General features: G+C 45.8%; 1 pseudogene; it reads right to left on the bottom strand.

Annotated features, from left to right (window-relative positions):
- Positions 1-760: 760 nt before the first annotated feature.
- On the bottom strand, positions 761-10,553 carry LOC141822965 (plasma membrane ATPase 4-like; annotated as a pseudogene).
- Positions 10,554-15,934: the final 5,381 nt, after the last annotated feature.

Below are 15,934 nucleotides of genomic sequence, written 5' to 3'. Positions count from 1 at the left end.
CCGGCTATGTTTGTAACAGTGCTAGGATATTTTCAACTCATTTCCATGGGTGATACCCTTAACTAATGTTTTGGCTTAGCAAATCTAACTGCCCATTATGGTTTTTAAAAAGATCATAACTCAAATACAAAATGCACACCATAAGATAGCGTAAAAACTCAAGTAAGGGCACTTTTATTTTTTACTTAGTTCACAGTCTCTGACTGCTACTCTAAGGCCCATAGTTTTTTACTGCTTTCGTTGGGCACTAATAAACTCGTTCTTGCAACGATAAAGAGTTTCACCTCACAAAAAATATAGGATAGTAACACTTTTACCGTACTAAGAATTAAGTACAATAGATGAAATAAAATAAAACCACTATTTTACCGACAAATGAATTAGCAATTGCGTGAGGTTGTTGGTGCAGCATCTCGACGTTGCGACAACATCTTGGGAGCTTTGATTGCGTGAAGATTCGCCATAGAATGAGCATGAATGAATGCGTTTAGGTTTCCCCTCACAGCTGTTTATATGGACAGATCCAGGCGCCTGGATCTCCTTTCAGGCATCTCCACGTTGGTCAGTCGATTTGTTGTCATAGCTAACTTAACATCTCCGGGCACTTATATCCCTTTCGGGCACCTAGAATGCTGGCGTGGAGGTTATAGGATCAGCCTTGGCTTCGTCGCATCTTATCCTTCTCCGAACGCCTAGAGTCTTCTGAGCCCTTGGAAGCTGAGGTGTTCCTGGCCAATCTTGACTTACCACCTCATCTGTTTCACTGGCCCGAAACGTTGACATCCGGGCGCCTGGATCTCTTCTGGGCGCCTGAATCGTCGAGGCACTCAGATCCAATAGGGGCGCCTAGAACGCGAAGTTTCAATTTCTTAACTTCCTGCATCACAGAGTTAGCACAAGATATATTCTATAAGAAATTAAAGTTAGATAGTTTTACAACTATTTTGTTTTAAGTTTCTAATGAAATCCTAGGTCAGACCAGCGTCTACTGTTCCCTTCAAGGGAACGGATCCTCACCTACTCCTCACAGGAGAATTTACCTTCTGCCAACCATTTAGTTCTCCAAACTTGATTGGATTTTTGCTCAGCGTCTGATCCTCGACCCCTAAGACTTTCTTTCAACGTCCGGCCCTTACTGACCCATAGATCTGTTAGACGTCCGGTCCACTGACCTACCTAGACTTCCTACTTAATGCTTGCCCTTGATCTGCCAAGTGTTACTGTCCGGCCCACTTAACTAGGACTTCCTTACTCGGTCCATTGACTAGCACTTTTTTGCCCAATCCACTGACTAGGACTTCTTTGCCTAGCCTCCAACTAGGATTTTTCTATGCTACCTGCACACTTAGATCAACTCGTTAGTTAACCACACAACCTTAACTCGAATCCTTTGTCATGATCAAAATACCGATTCGATTATCTAGTGCTCGCTGCACCAACATTTTCTACTCTCTCAATTTGTTATCACAAACTCATTGGTGGAACATAGACATGATTTGATCATCATTTGTGGCAAAAGGTCATACACTAAACGCATGCGCCTCACATGGTTGACCCCACAATTGTCTGTAGAGAAGTAAATCAGGAAGCTGAAGTTGGTCCCCATATGGGAGGATAATTCCAAACTTCGCCAGGAATCGACCCTTGCTCAATGTAACAAACCTACCATATAGTTATCAACTCAGCCATACCCTAAAGGCGTGATTTGATCATCATTTGTGAAAGATGATTGGTATGTCTGAAGATCATCAAATAATTGATTATATTTGTGCATCCTATTGATACAACATCTCCAAAATCATGCATTATTATTTGTTCACTCTTGTATAATATAGGAAATCAATTGGTATGTGCTTAAGTTTCAGGAGCATCTATTGGTCAAGGAAGTTTGTCCTATTTTATTGTCTACCATTTAATGTTTTCTTCTCTATTGTAAGATGATTCTCACACTATGATGCAAGAGCATCCAACAGCACGATTAATTTATGTCCTCTGATATAGTTATATTCCTTTCCGAACAATGACGAAAAGAACTCGAGGCTACCAGCCTCCCTTTTGGGCCTTAAAGGATGATTGGGACTACCGACAAGGAAGATGACCAACCCGTGGCCTCCTGACGTGGTTGGCACGGTTGGATTGCAGCACTATGATTTACTTGAACTAGTTCATCAAAACATATTTGATCTTTTAACTTTTTCTTTTATTTATTTTAAATTTTTAGGATTAGTTTTCTTTTCTAAAAATTAGTTTAATTTTTATCTTTTTAATATTATTATTTTTCCTTTCTAAATGTGAGTTTAGATTTTATCTTTTTAATTTTTTACCTTTTCTTTTTTCCGTTTCAACTTTTTTTTATTTCTTAGACTATTTAAATAGTGGTTCTTGTAAAAAATTTGATTTAATAATATTTTTTACTTGTGTCATTTATTTCTCTATTTTCTGATATTCTTTTGAATCAACAGATGTTAAACAATTAATTATCGATATTCGTAGTCGATCAACGAAATCAATATTGTTCGGAGGATAATCGCTATCCCGCCTGATATCAATTGATATCAGAGAGTGGCGTAAGGAACGAGCATGGCATTGTTGCGGTAGCAAAGCAACGTCGCATTGATGTGGTTCTGAATGATGAATGCATGAGATTCTTGCTATTGTTTGCTTTGGTGAGAAGCATTGCTTTTTTTTGGACTTCTGGTGCTACGTCCTCAACGATGAAGCCTAAGAACTCATCTCGTAGATCAAGCGTCTTCTAGGTCTGAAATTTTCAAATCCTGAGGAGGTGTCGAGGGTGGTCAGTCTACCCAAGGCTATTGATCCAGACCGCCTTCTTAAATGGTGACCCGTGAGCCCGATAGACAGAAGTTACCATTTATCACGTTCAAGTTCGTCAAAAATTTAGGGACTCAAATGCTACTGCCGATTTTCTTAAGTTCAAAATCTTGGAGTTTGGCTATTGCACGGAAAATGTTGGCGCAGGGCCACTCCTTTCTGTAGATTTGCAACCTCTTCTAAAAGTACTATGTTCTAATTGCATTATTAATTCAAAAGCAAGTGCAAGGATTATTAAGGACAAGTAAACTAGAAATCATGTTGACGAGGTTTATATGTTGACCAACCTCAACGAAGAGTTGATAGCAGTGGAAAGGCTTTCGAGAAAGTCAGTACAAAGACTAATTGAGTTGAAAAATGAAGTGCTTCTACTTGTCAACGATTATAAGGACATACTTAAGTTCAAAGACAAAATTATGAATCTTTTTCTTGAGCGACCACCTGACACTACTCTAAATTCAAAGATGAGTTTTTTTAGCCTGGGGTGACTGATGCAGAAGGATCTAAAGATTTTTTTTTAATAATTTTTATTTTTAATAATTTTCAGGATTTTGGTATTTAGAGTAGTTTTAAAAATTTCTATAGTTTATATTTGAGCATTTTAAGTTTACTTAGAATTTTTAGAATTTTGAGTATATTAAGAATTTTTTCTTTCTATTAGGAATTTTTCCTTTTTGTACAAGTTCGAATTTTGGATCTATATAAACATCTTGTTAGTTGATATTTTAAAAAAATTAGTTTAATAATATTTTTGACAATGTCATTTATTTCCCTATCTCTTTGTTATTCTTCCGAATCAACAAATTTTAGAAGATTATTTTCGGCATTCGTAGTCGAACCAACGGATTCAATACTGCCCACAATATAATCGATATCCCGTCCGACATCAGTGGTATTAGAGCTCTTAGATCCAATGGATCATTGTTGTGGTCATGACAGCCAGATTCTGACTGAGGAAGTCTCGCACCATGATCGTAGCACTCGAGACGAGATACTTGAAGATCTATAGAGACAAGTCACGGAGTTATTCCAGCATCTAGCAGTCCAAGAACTTGAAGATCGTGAGGTACGTTGTCAAGCTCGTGATAGGTAGGTTTCAGTTGAGGAAGCCTCACACTAGATCGTAGTGTCCAAAATCTTAAAGGTTGTAAGTTCTTTTCTTTTAACTTGGATAAAATTTTTCTTGAGAAAGATAAGGATGATAAGATCGAATAGTCGGTGATCTAATTTATGGTGAAGCCAATATATAATGAGGTATTTTGTGATGATGATTGTGAGATTTTGGTCACATGTGAGATTCTAGATGATAAATTATCTGAGGATGCAGTGCATGTTTTATCAGAAGTACAATAACTGTCCAAAGATTAGGCTCACATTAGGAGGTAATTTAATTAGGTTAATTGATGATTATGGGTTTTCCCGAAATAGTAAGTTAGTTAGACTCACATTAGGTGTTAATGAAGAAAGGAATGATGTATGAAAAGATTTAAAACTCTGTTTAAGTCTAAATTAACCAAATGGTGGTAATTTGATTTAATTAGGTTAATTTATATTTAATTGGAATTGTTTAATTAGATTTGATTAGATTAACTTTAAATTCGGCTGGGGTTTACTTTGTCGTAAAATTTAATATAATATTGTATTTAGATGATGTTGTATTTTTATAATTTACAGGACCTTGATTTGTGAATCCTGTTGTATTTGAGGGTTCTTATTACGACATGCGTCATACCAAGTGGGTACTCCTGCACTTGATCAATACAGATCTTTTTATAGTGCATGATTTAGTATAAATCTGTTATTAATTATCCTGTTGCTATTCTTATTACATTCGTTGTTTGATACTTATTGTTGACCTTGATATAATCCTATTGTCATCAATACAGTTTCATTAATTGTTGTTTATCTGTGTTTGACTTATTATGATTGATGTTGTGTATATCGTGGTAGATGTAGTAGTTATCTGTTGAATTATGCATCATAGCATCATAATATGTTAGCTCTCACTGCCTGTGTGAGTGAGAGCATTATCGCACTGCCTGTGTGGGTGCAACGCACTGCCTGTGTGGGTGCAACGCACTGCGTGTGTGAGTGCGACTAGGACTAGCTAGATAGCTCTCCTAGAATACTGCCCCTCCCCCTCGCATGTAGCTGGCCTGTTGCTGGAGCGGGTGATTCCTGTTGTGCACTCCAGTTCACTACATAGTGTGGATGTGTGGGGGATGTTGAGTGCAGACAGTGATATTTTTCCCGCTCCCCACTCACGTATAGTGGTATGTTGTTGGAGTGTATGCAGTTGTCCTGTTGTGCGTCCCAGTTCACTACACTGGATGGGTGTCTGGGGTGGCGAGCCGACAGTGACCATGCATATTGTCGTTGATGTGTGTTGCATATGTGAATGTGTTTGTTGATAGTTGTTTGCTGCATTTATGGTTGTTGCACTTATTTGTTATATGATTATTGCATGGTGTGACATGACATGCATTATTCTCATATTGCATAATACCTGTTATTTGTATGTAGTATATTGACCTTATTTGTTATGTATCGTATGGAGACTGTTGTAAGATCGAATTAAACGCTAGAGGGGGGTGAATAGCGCTTAAGCGTTTTTCTCGATTTTCAAAAATTCAAGCGTTCAATTACGTAAATCAGATTGTAGCGGAAGACTAGTAAAGTAAGAACAAGAATGACACATGTTATTACTTGGTTCCGAAGGATGCTACTCCAAGGCCCACGATCTGTGATTATTTTCGTACAAGCAATCTTCTTACGGAAACAAGTTGTAACGAATACAAAAAGATCACGATAAAACAAAACTTTATCGGATTAATAATTCGAATACAAGTATTCGTTACCCAAGCACCGGAGCTTCATAAATCTTCGATCTGGTGCGATTCCGACGTTACGACGGCTTGGATAGATGCTGCTGCTCGCTCAGGACGTCGTCGGCTCGACAAGACTTGATCGTGGAAGTATGGAATGTGTTATTAGAAGCCTCTGGTCGAAGTCCATTTTATAACCCCTTCAGGTCGACTGGAATGCATCTCAAGTCGACTCCACGTAGACCACGATCCTCTTTCTCCACGGCTGACTTGACCTTCAGGTCGATTGGAATCCTCATTCAGATCGACTTGAATCTGACGTGAAGGGTGTTGATAGACTTCCTTCGACTTCCACTGTGCTTATCCGATCTCAAGTCGCCTGAATCCATATTCCGATCGACTCGACCGTCCAGTCGACTCGAACCCCGGCTTAAGTCGCTCAAAATCAAAGACTTCAACTCTCCAATCTGCAAGACAAGTTAGTGCCAAATATACAAAAACACAGATTGAAAAGTCAGTTCTCTGAACTGATTTTTAGTCTTAACTTCAAGTTTCCAGTGAAACCTTGGGTTAGACCAACGCCTACAATTCCTCTTCGGGAACGCATCCTGACCCACTCCTCTCAGGAGAATTTACTTGACTGTCAACCAAGTCCTCCAGACTTATTGGACTTTTTGCTCAGCTTTGTCCTTGGCCCCCAGAAATTTTCTACTATGACTCGGTCCTCCAGACCGCCCAGACTTCACCAACCCTCTGGTCCTCCTAACTGTATCCAATTGGACTTTGGTCATGCTTCCCGATCCTTTAACACTGCATAGGCTTGCACCTGGTGCATTTGACTTACCAAGTCTTCCGCTTGATCCTCCAGACCAGGACTTGTCATTACCTAGCCTACAACTAGGACTTTGTCTTTTGCCTAGCCTCAACTAGGACTTTTACCTGTACTCCCTGCACACTAGATCAACATATCAATCCAATAACACACTTAACATGAACCTGGTGCCATTATCAAAACCAAGGTTCGATCATCTAGTGTTTCCTGCACTAACAATCTCCCCCTTTTTTATTATGGCAACTCAAGTATCAAGTTAAGGAAAAAATTAATTTATAATAGAAAATTAACTTATAACATATCAGAGTTTTTAAAAATGTCATGCATGAAATGCAACAAGTGTAACCTAAACTCCCCTACTTCCAGGGCTCCTTCAAAATTTGTACTTAGTTAAAAAATAAACAATATTTTTTGAAAAAATCTTTGTCAGTTCTCTCCTCCTGAACTTGATATTGCTTAGTTTTGATCAAAATTTAAGCAAAATTTTTCAAGTCCTTTAAAATAAACCATTAAATTTTGAGAACTTTGAAAAACTTGAACTTTTTCAAATAATATAGAATTTTGAAGCCCCTTGAGCTTCACCACCGACTCAACGTGCCCTTTCAACGTGTGCAGTTCCCTCATCCTGCACCAAGATTAATGCCAATAAGTACTGTGAATAATTGAAAAACATGGATGTTTTATTACTAGTTAATTACCTTGCAATCTCCGCGCGCTTCTTGGCCTGCTCGGCGATCTCTGACAGCTCCTCGTAGCTGCTTTTGAGATGGGGAAGGTATTGGCAGCTGTGTTAAGGCCGTGCAACGTTCGCTGCGCCAACGCCCACTGCGCCTCCCTTTCCTCCTTGCCGTAATCCTTCTTCGTGGTGAACGCAATCTGCCATGCATGCATTTCGACGATATATGATCAGATAATTGATCAGTAGATTGATTAATTAGTTTCGATGGAATATATATAGCTAATGGATCATGCATGACCTTGTTGTTGAGGACGTTGCCCCAGGCCTTGCCGCTGAGAGCGTAGCGGATCATGAACTTGAGGACGTCGAGAGGGAAGTAAGTGACGATGGTGTAGAGCCAGATGACGCCTGCCCATCCCCATCCCATGCCTGGATCTTGGCGAAGCTCCATGATGCGTACACCGCGACTCCCACGAAGCATACACCGCGATCGTCGTCGCCACCAGTTGGGCCACCAGGAACGCGGTCACGAGGAGAAGACCGGGGCGTTCCAGGAAAGACCAGCTCCTCGACCTGGTCACGAAGATGAGCGCTTGGCTGATGATGCTCACTTGGAGGTACAGCGCTGCCATCAATTCGTGAGGACTGTCCCTGATCGATCTCACCCCAAACTTCTCCTGTTCAATTATTAATAAATACATTAATTATATATAATATATTCATGAGATCATAGAAAACAAAATGCAGAGAGGTAGAAGAATTGAATGGAATAATAATGAATGCTGACGTACGGGAAGAAGTCGGTGTCATGGGCGAGGTAGAAGAAGACGACGGTCATGATGGCTTGGTAGGTGCCGAGGACCACGCCGGTGGCGAAGATCTCCCGGAGCTTCCAGGAATCGGGTAAGGGAGAAGGCTTGACTCTGTCCTTGGAGATGGTCATGATGGTGCCGTCGTTGAGGATGGCGATGATGAGGACCATGAAGGGGGAGAAATCGAACTGCCAGATGAGGGCGATGAGGAGGAAGCCGAGGACGATCCGGATGGTGATGGAGACGGCGTAGATGGTGTAGTTCTTCATCCGCTGGAAGATGGCGCGGCTGGTCAACACGGCGCTCACGATCACGCTCAGCCCTGGTTCCGTCAGCACGATGTCGGAGGCGCTACGGGCGGCGTCGGTAGCGTCGGCCACCGCGATCCCGATGTCCGCCTTCTTCAGCGCCGGCGCATCATTAACGCCGTCACCGGTCATGCCGCAGATGTGCTTCCTATCTTGCAACCTCTTCACGATCTCATACTTGTGCTCTGTATGCCACAAATTGTTAGGACTGATCCACTAAGACAAATTCCATGCACATATATATATACAACAGGACATGTTAATTTCCAATGCTCACCGGGAAAGACTCCAGCGAAACCATCGGCCTTCTCGATGAGCTCGTCGATGGGGAGGCCATTGACGTTGTCATTCTTGTCGCCGAGGAGGGTCGATGAAGGGTACATGTTAGTGCCCATGCCAAGCCGGCGTCCGGTTTCCTTGCCTATGGCGAGCTGGTCGCCGGTGATCATCTTGACGTTGACGCCAAGGTGGAGGGCGCGGCGGATGGTCTCTGCGCTGTCGTGCCTGGGCGGGTCGAAGAGGGGCAGGAGGCCAACAAACTCCCATGGGCCGCCAGCGCTCTCTTTGCTCGCCTCGGGGACGTCCTGTCTCGCCACGCCGAGGGCGCGGAGGCCGCGGTCGGCGAACTGGTCGATCACCTCATGGACCTTCTTCTTGACATCGGGTTTGAGATCGCAAAGGTCAATGATCTAAACAAAGCAATCATTTGAAGGTCATAGAAATGTTAATTGGGGAAATTAAACGAATCAAAATTAAGTGAAGAATCGAATTCGTTCATGCCTGCTCTGGTGCGCCCTTGCTGGATCTGTGCCATTTTCCATCAGAATCGATGTAGGTGATTGCAGTGCGCTTGTCGACTGGATTAAATGGCAGGAAATGGACCTCCTTGATTCCTGCACGAAGCACAAATATGATGCCTTAATAAAAGTTGTTATCGCTGCTGGAATGCATATACACAAGGAATTGAAGAACCCTCCTTTGGACAATGTTAACAAGCATCAATGGCATCCTGGTTCTCGACCCTAGAAGCCCTGGCAGCGTGAAGCATTTAAACAAATGTATCCTTGTCGATGCTGCTCGTGAATACTTCGATCAGGTTCTTGTCCACAGTGAGCTTGTTGAGGGTGAGCGTCCCGGTCTTGTCGCTGCAGAGCACATCCATTCCGGCCATTTCCTCGATGGCGGTCATGCGCTTGGTGATGGCGCCCTGCTCCGATAGGCGGTGAGACCCAATGGCCATGGTGACCGAAAGCACGGTGGGCATGGCGATGGGGATGCCTCCGATGAGGAGGACGAGGAGGTTGTCGATGCCATCGCGGTACCGGCGGTGCTGGATCGGGTACATGACGACGATCTCGACGAGCATGCCGAGGGCGATGGAGCAGATGCAGAAGTTGCCGATGGCGGTCAGCACCTTTTGGAAGTGGCCGACGTTGTTGGTGCTGTCGACAAGGTGGGCCGCCTTCCCGAAAAAGGTGTGGACGCCGGTGGCTATGACCACGGCCTCGATCTCTCCCTGCTTGCAAGTTGAACCAGAGAAGACTTCGTCACCAGGGTACCTCGTCACGGGAAGGGACTCCCCGGTGAGGGCGGACTGGTCGATCTTGAGGGATCACCCTCCAGAAGCCGGGCGTCGGCCGGGATGATATCGCCTAGCTTGACGCTGATGATGTCGCCGGGGACTAGGATCGCCGCCTCCTGCTCCGACCATTTGCCGTCCCTCAATACCTTCGTTTTTTATGTGCGTGATGGCAAGGCCGGCCATAAGAGCGGCGGCGGCATTTCCCGCATTGTTCTCCTCGATGAAGCTGATTGTGGAGTTGATGAAGAGGAGAACGATGATGCCGACGAAGTCTTGCCAATCCGGCGCCTCCCCCTATTTCGCAATCACAGATCAAGATCCCCAATCAAGCCAAAGCGATGGCCATGATTGCTGCCATCTCCATGACCCACGAGAGAGGGTTCCACATGAAGCCCAGGAACTTGAGGATCTTGCTCTCGTTCTTCTCCTCGAGCTTGTTGGGTCCAAAGATCTGGAGTCGCTTCTCCCCCTCGGCAGAGCTCAACCCCTCTTTGCTGCATTTTAGCTGAGCGAAGACTTCCTCCACCGGAATGCTCTCCTGCAAATAACCACATGAGAATGCTGCAATAGGATCTAAAGCTTCGCTATTCTCATTATCACACAGACGAGATGAAGGATCGAACCAGATCAACTGTCTCGTTCTTGATCTGGTCCAGGGATATGGATTCGTCGGCGGCGGCCATGTTTATTGCTTCTTTTTCTTCTTCTGTGATTCGAGCTGTTGCTCCGATCAGATCTTGGAACGATTTATTGGATAAGGCGAGAGGAGGAGAGCGGGAGAAGCATGTGCTTCCAGCTCTTCTAGCCCTCCTTCTCGCTCGCTCAGCTCACGAACACGAGACGAGAAACTGCTTAAGCTTTCATGGCTGGCGAAGGAAGGAGGAAGAGACGCCTCCATTAATAAGGAGGAGGACAGAGGAAGAGGAGAGGATCGCCGATGAAGCCGCTGGAGGTGGCGGTCTACAAGAGGCGGAGCCCTGGAAGCAGGAGCGGGATGCGCGGGCGACGCCCAAAAATATCAACGAGAATTTTGAATTTTTCTATTTAAAAATATCCTCAAAAATAGCATTTCATCTTTAAAATCAACGATAATTTAAAGTTTTTTTTCAAATATCATCTCTATATCAAATCTAAAACACATAAATATTCATAATTAGAATCTAAAAACGCCAAATTAATTAGTAAATTTGAATTTGATTTTCAAGTAATTTAAGTTCAGTTTGATATTTAGAAAATAAAACTTTCATCCCTTTCCAAACTTTCTTCCATGCTTTGGTTTCAATTAAAATTATTATTATTTTCGTTGAGATTACCTCTTAGACTCGTCACTCGTCACCTGACATATGAACTGATCGTGGAGGAAGAAAAGAGGATGACGGGTTCTGCGATCCTGCAAGAACCAAGAAGATGAGAATGGAGATCAGGGATGCCCTAGCTCGATTACTTCGATGCTCAAGTTAGTTTCTGAATCGACGAAGGAAGAAGACAGAGCTGAATCAAGAGCGCGTAATGAGTGTGTGTACTTGTATCTATGAGGAGTGAGAGTTATATAGCAGATGGTGAAAAAAATAAAAAAAACTATCTTGACCTAATTAAGGAGAATATCTGTGAGTGAAGATTCTGTCAGAAGGAATGTCCCATCCAAATAAAGAAAGTATTCTATCTCTCAGTCAATCATTCCCTCCCCTCCAACTTAGAGAGAGAAGCTCTTCCTTCTCTCTAGGATTGCCCTAGAGGAAAGGTGGTTGGCGGTTGGTTAGGGAGCGACAAAGAGGGCTTTGGGCGGCTCCGGTGATCTTCTCCGAAGCTAACATTGGGTCTCCTTGCTGGGGCGTGCACATAGGTGTTGGTTTCCGGCCGAAGGTGTGAGCGTGACTTTGACGAGCAAGGTGAGGCGAGCAGAGTGGCCTTGGCTAGTGGTGGCGTGGACTGGGCAGGAGCTGGGCGCCTGGTGCAGCCTATGCAGAAGTTGGTGTGGGCTGGTGCAGCCTGTGCAGAAGTTGGGTGCCTGTGCAGAAGTTTAGGGCGTGCAGCAGCCTGTGTAGGGCTTTGGTGCAGCCTGTGTAAGCAGCTAGGCGCAGGCTGGGCAGGAGTTGGGTGCGGGCTGGGCAGGTGTGCGGCCTGTGCAAGGATTTTGGGCGTGGTTTGTGCAGTAAGGAGCGCCTGGTGCAGCCTGTGGTCACAGCAGGTGGCTAGTGCGGTTTTCGCAGAAGCTGGCTGCCTGTGCAGGGTGTGGTGCAGCCTGTGCAGAAGCTGGGCGCCTGGTGCAGCCTGTGCAGAAGCTGGGCGGAGCGGGCGTGCAGGGCAGGTGTGTGGCCTGTGCAAGGATTCTGGGCGTGGTTTGTGCAGTAAGGGGCGCCTGGTGCAGCCTGTGGTCACAACAGGTGGCTGGTGCGGTTTTCTGGATGTTTCGATGATCCCTAGTGCTTTTTCCGATGAACATTGGAGCCTTCTCACATTGGCTGGAGGTAGGGAAAGACTCACTAGCAGACAACATGGTTGGTGGCTGCAGCAGGTGTCAGGACAGTTTGGAGCTGACTGTGCAGGTGCCAAGACAGTTTGTGTTAGGACCGTTGGAATTAAAATATCTCCACAATGACATGATATTGTCTACTTTGGACCTAAGCCCTCATGGCTTTGTTCTTGAGCTTAACCTAAAAGGTCTCATACCAATGGAGATATCTTTTATCCTTTTAAACTAATGATCTTTTTCATATGTTTTAGATGTGGGATTATGTTTGCACCCTTGCAACCCAACAATCCCCCCTCAAACAAAGGACCACAGGCCCCCCTCAAACGGAAAGCCTCCGTTTGATGTCTAAACCTTCGATCCACCAGGACTTTCTGCCCGCAACTAGGACTCGGTCCACCCAACCTACTAGGACTTCCTGCCCCTAGCTAGTCGCAACTAGGACTTTCTGCCCCTCGGTCCACCCGACCTACTAGGACTTCCTGCCCCTCGATCCATCCGACCTACTAGGACTTCCTGCCTAGCCGCAACTATGACTTCTTGCTTGATCCTCTTGATTCAGACACGAGAGCACCCACTTCCTTTGTTTTAAGGTTCAACTCACATGGTTAGATCTGTATCATAGCTCTTCCTGCAGTTAGTCCAGTGAAGAGCGGGTTGACTCTGATACCACTTGTTAGGACCGTTAGAATCAAAATATCTCCACAATGACATGATATTGTCCACTTTGGGCCTAAGCTCTCATGGCTTTATTCTTGGGTTCAACCCAAAAGGTCTCATACCAATAGAGATATCTTTCATCCTTTTAACCCCATGAACTTTTCCATATATTTTAGATGTGGGACTATGTTTGCACCCTTGCAACCCAACAGTTTGCAGGTGCCAGGACAGTTTGTAGGTGGCTGCAGCAGGTGCCAGGACAGTTTGTAGGTGGCTGCAGCAGGTGCCAGGATAGTTTTGGGTAAGGGGGCAGTGTGGTAGCTACTGTTTCCTGTTTCTTTCATCAAAATGGCAAAGAAGAAGTATAAGCAAAGAGAGAACAGCAAGATGCGCCAATCAGTTGGAGCCACACACCTTTATAGAAGCTGCAGAAGCCTCATTCAGTCAAGCAGTGATGGGGCAGCAAGCACAGGTGGCGCCACAGGGCGCTGACAAGGCAAAGGCAGTGGTTAATGCTGACGTGGAGGCTGCTGACGTGGCAAACGTTGATGTGGCTGTTGATGTGGCGCGTGCGGAGGTGGCAAAAGAAGCGGAAGTGGTGGTTGAGGCAGAGACGACGGTGGTAACTGGACCGGTGCAAGCGGCGCCTGCTGGACAACCAGTGGATGGTGCTACTACGGGGGTGCCGGCCAAGCCATGGGTCAATCTTTTTCGCAATAACCGACATTCCAACTTGGCAACTCCCCTAGAGCAACATGTGGCGATGGGCAAAGCGGTGAAGATAGATTTTAAGGACATTGACACCGTCGAGCACGCTATGGGTTTTTGTCTAGTGGGGTGCTTCATGGGGCGGCACCCGGGTTGCAAAGGAGTGGAGGCGGTCATCAAGAATTGGAAGGCGGAGTGCACCTTTCACATGCATAATAGTGGATGGATCATCTTCAAGTTTGGCACGGCGGAGGATCGGGATTCCATCTTGTTCGGAGGTCCGCACTTTGTATATGGCATCCCGCTCTTCCTCAAGATGATGCCTCCTTGTTTCTTGTTCGAGGAAGATGGGCGCTTTGCCCCGATATGGGCACAAATTCATGGGCTTCCCCCCAATTGTTGAACGCCAAAGGTGCTTAGTCGCATTGGCTCGGAGATTGGACGACCGCTTTACACGGATAGGCTCACTCGCACGAGGGAGCGTGTTGCTTATGCTCGGATACAAGTGGAGGTGGATATGATGAAGGACCGGATTGTACGGGTTCCGGTGGACTTGCCGACGGGGGTGAGCGTTGATCTTACAATTGATATGAGGTAATCCCATCGTACTGCAGGATATGTCAACGGCTAGGGCATCGGGAGGAGTTGTGCAAGGTTGTGGTTCGAGCAACGGCGCAATTCCACGGTGATGTGCCCCTTGTGCAACACAGTGACAATCCGGGGGAGGGGGCTGCCTGCCCCCGGGCGCCAAGGCAATGGGTAGCGGGTGCAGCCTGCTGAGCAGCGCCCACAGCCTAGTGAGCGACGCACACAGCTTGGTGCGCAGCACTCACAGCGTGGTGAGCAGGGCCAAGTGCAAGGCCAAGGACAGCGCAAAGCAGGGCGTTCACGCAGCAGGCAGCGGCGGCATATGCGGCAACGTGCACGCGCGTGCAGTGCGCCGGTAAAGCAGGCAGTGACAAGTGGCAGTCCATGCAGGGGGGCTGCTGGTGTGCGGACAGAGGCCAGTGAGCATCCAGATGTGCAGAACCAAGTGCAGGAGCTAACTCGCAGTCCTGGGCTAGATGTGCATGTGCAGAATCAGTCCGGCGGGCAAGCCGCGATGCGGCTAGACAGTCCGTTGCGGGAGGCTGTGGACAATGCACGTGCTGAGCCGTAGAGTGCTTCCAGCAGCACTGACACTGCTGTCCAAAGTGTGACTTTGAGCTCTATGGACACGCGGACGATGGATGACGGTGCGAGCAGTAGCAAGACTGCTCCTCTAACCTCCAATACTGGAGTTGGGGTTGTTTGGCAACAGGCAGGGCGACAACGGGCGCGAGCAGCCCATGCACGTCGTTCATGAGGATAGCGAGTTGGAACATAAGGGGATTTCACAAGCCCCTTAAACACAGGGGGTGCAACACCTCCTCGCTAGCAAGAATATACAAGTGATGGCGCTCCTCGAAACGAAGCTTATGGCGGAGCAACTTCCTCCGATACTTCATCGACGGTTCAATGGTATGAGTTTTGTACATAATTTTGGAAATTCTAACCGTGGTCGCATCTTGATCTTATGGGACACACAATGGGGCACGGTGGATGTTCTTGAGGTGGCGGAGCAACACGTGCATTGCCGGATCGGATGTCTTGTCACCAAAAGGACCTTCTTGGCTACGTTCGTATATGGACTTCATTCTATTGTTGGGCGGCGGCCACTATGGGACTCTCTCTTGCGGCTTAGTGCGGATATCATGGAGCCATGGATTCTATTGGGTGATTTCAATTCTATATTATCTATTGAGGATAAAGAAGGTGGACTACCGGTTACCAACTATGACATCCGAGACTTTGAGGCATGTGTACAAGCGTGCGGGTTGGAGGATCTTCATTCTCTTGGATGTCGTTTGATTTGGACGAATGGTATCACATCTTCCAAACTTGATCGTGCTTTGGTTAATACTTATTGGTTAATTGATGAATATGATAGTCTTGCGGAGTTCACGGCCCCCGGATGCCTATCGGACCACTCGTGTTGTGTTGTTAAAATTTTAGCACGGGAGAATGAACCTATGCGGTCGTTCAAATTCTACAACATGTGGGCGCTTCATTTGAATTTCCATGACTTGGTTGCGACATCGTGGAGTGAGCCGGTTGACGGATATGCTCAATTTGGCCTCAAGGCTAAGCTCACAAGGCTTAAGAGGCGGTTGAGGGCCCTTGATCGGGAGCATTTCAGTCATATAT

Source organism: Curcuma longa, chromosome 1 (assembly GCF_044706935.1).
Source record: "Curcuma longa cultivar G26 ecotype Majalengka, Jawa Barat chromosome 1, ITB_CL_G26_1.1, whole genome shotgun sequence".
NCBI lineage: Eukaryota > Viridiplantae > Streptophyta > Magnoliopsida > Zingiberales > Zingiberaceae > Curcuma > Curcuma longa.
Note: the sequence above shows the minus strand (reverse complement) of the source record. Positions and strands in the feature narration are given on the sequence as shown.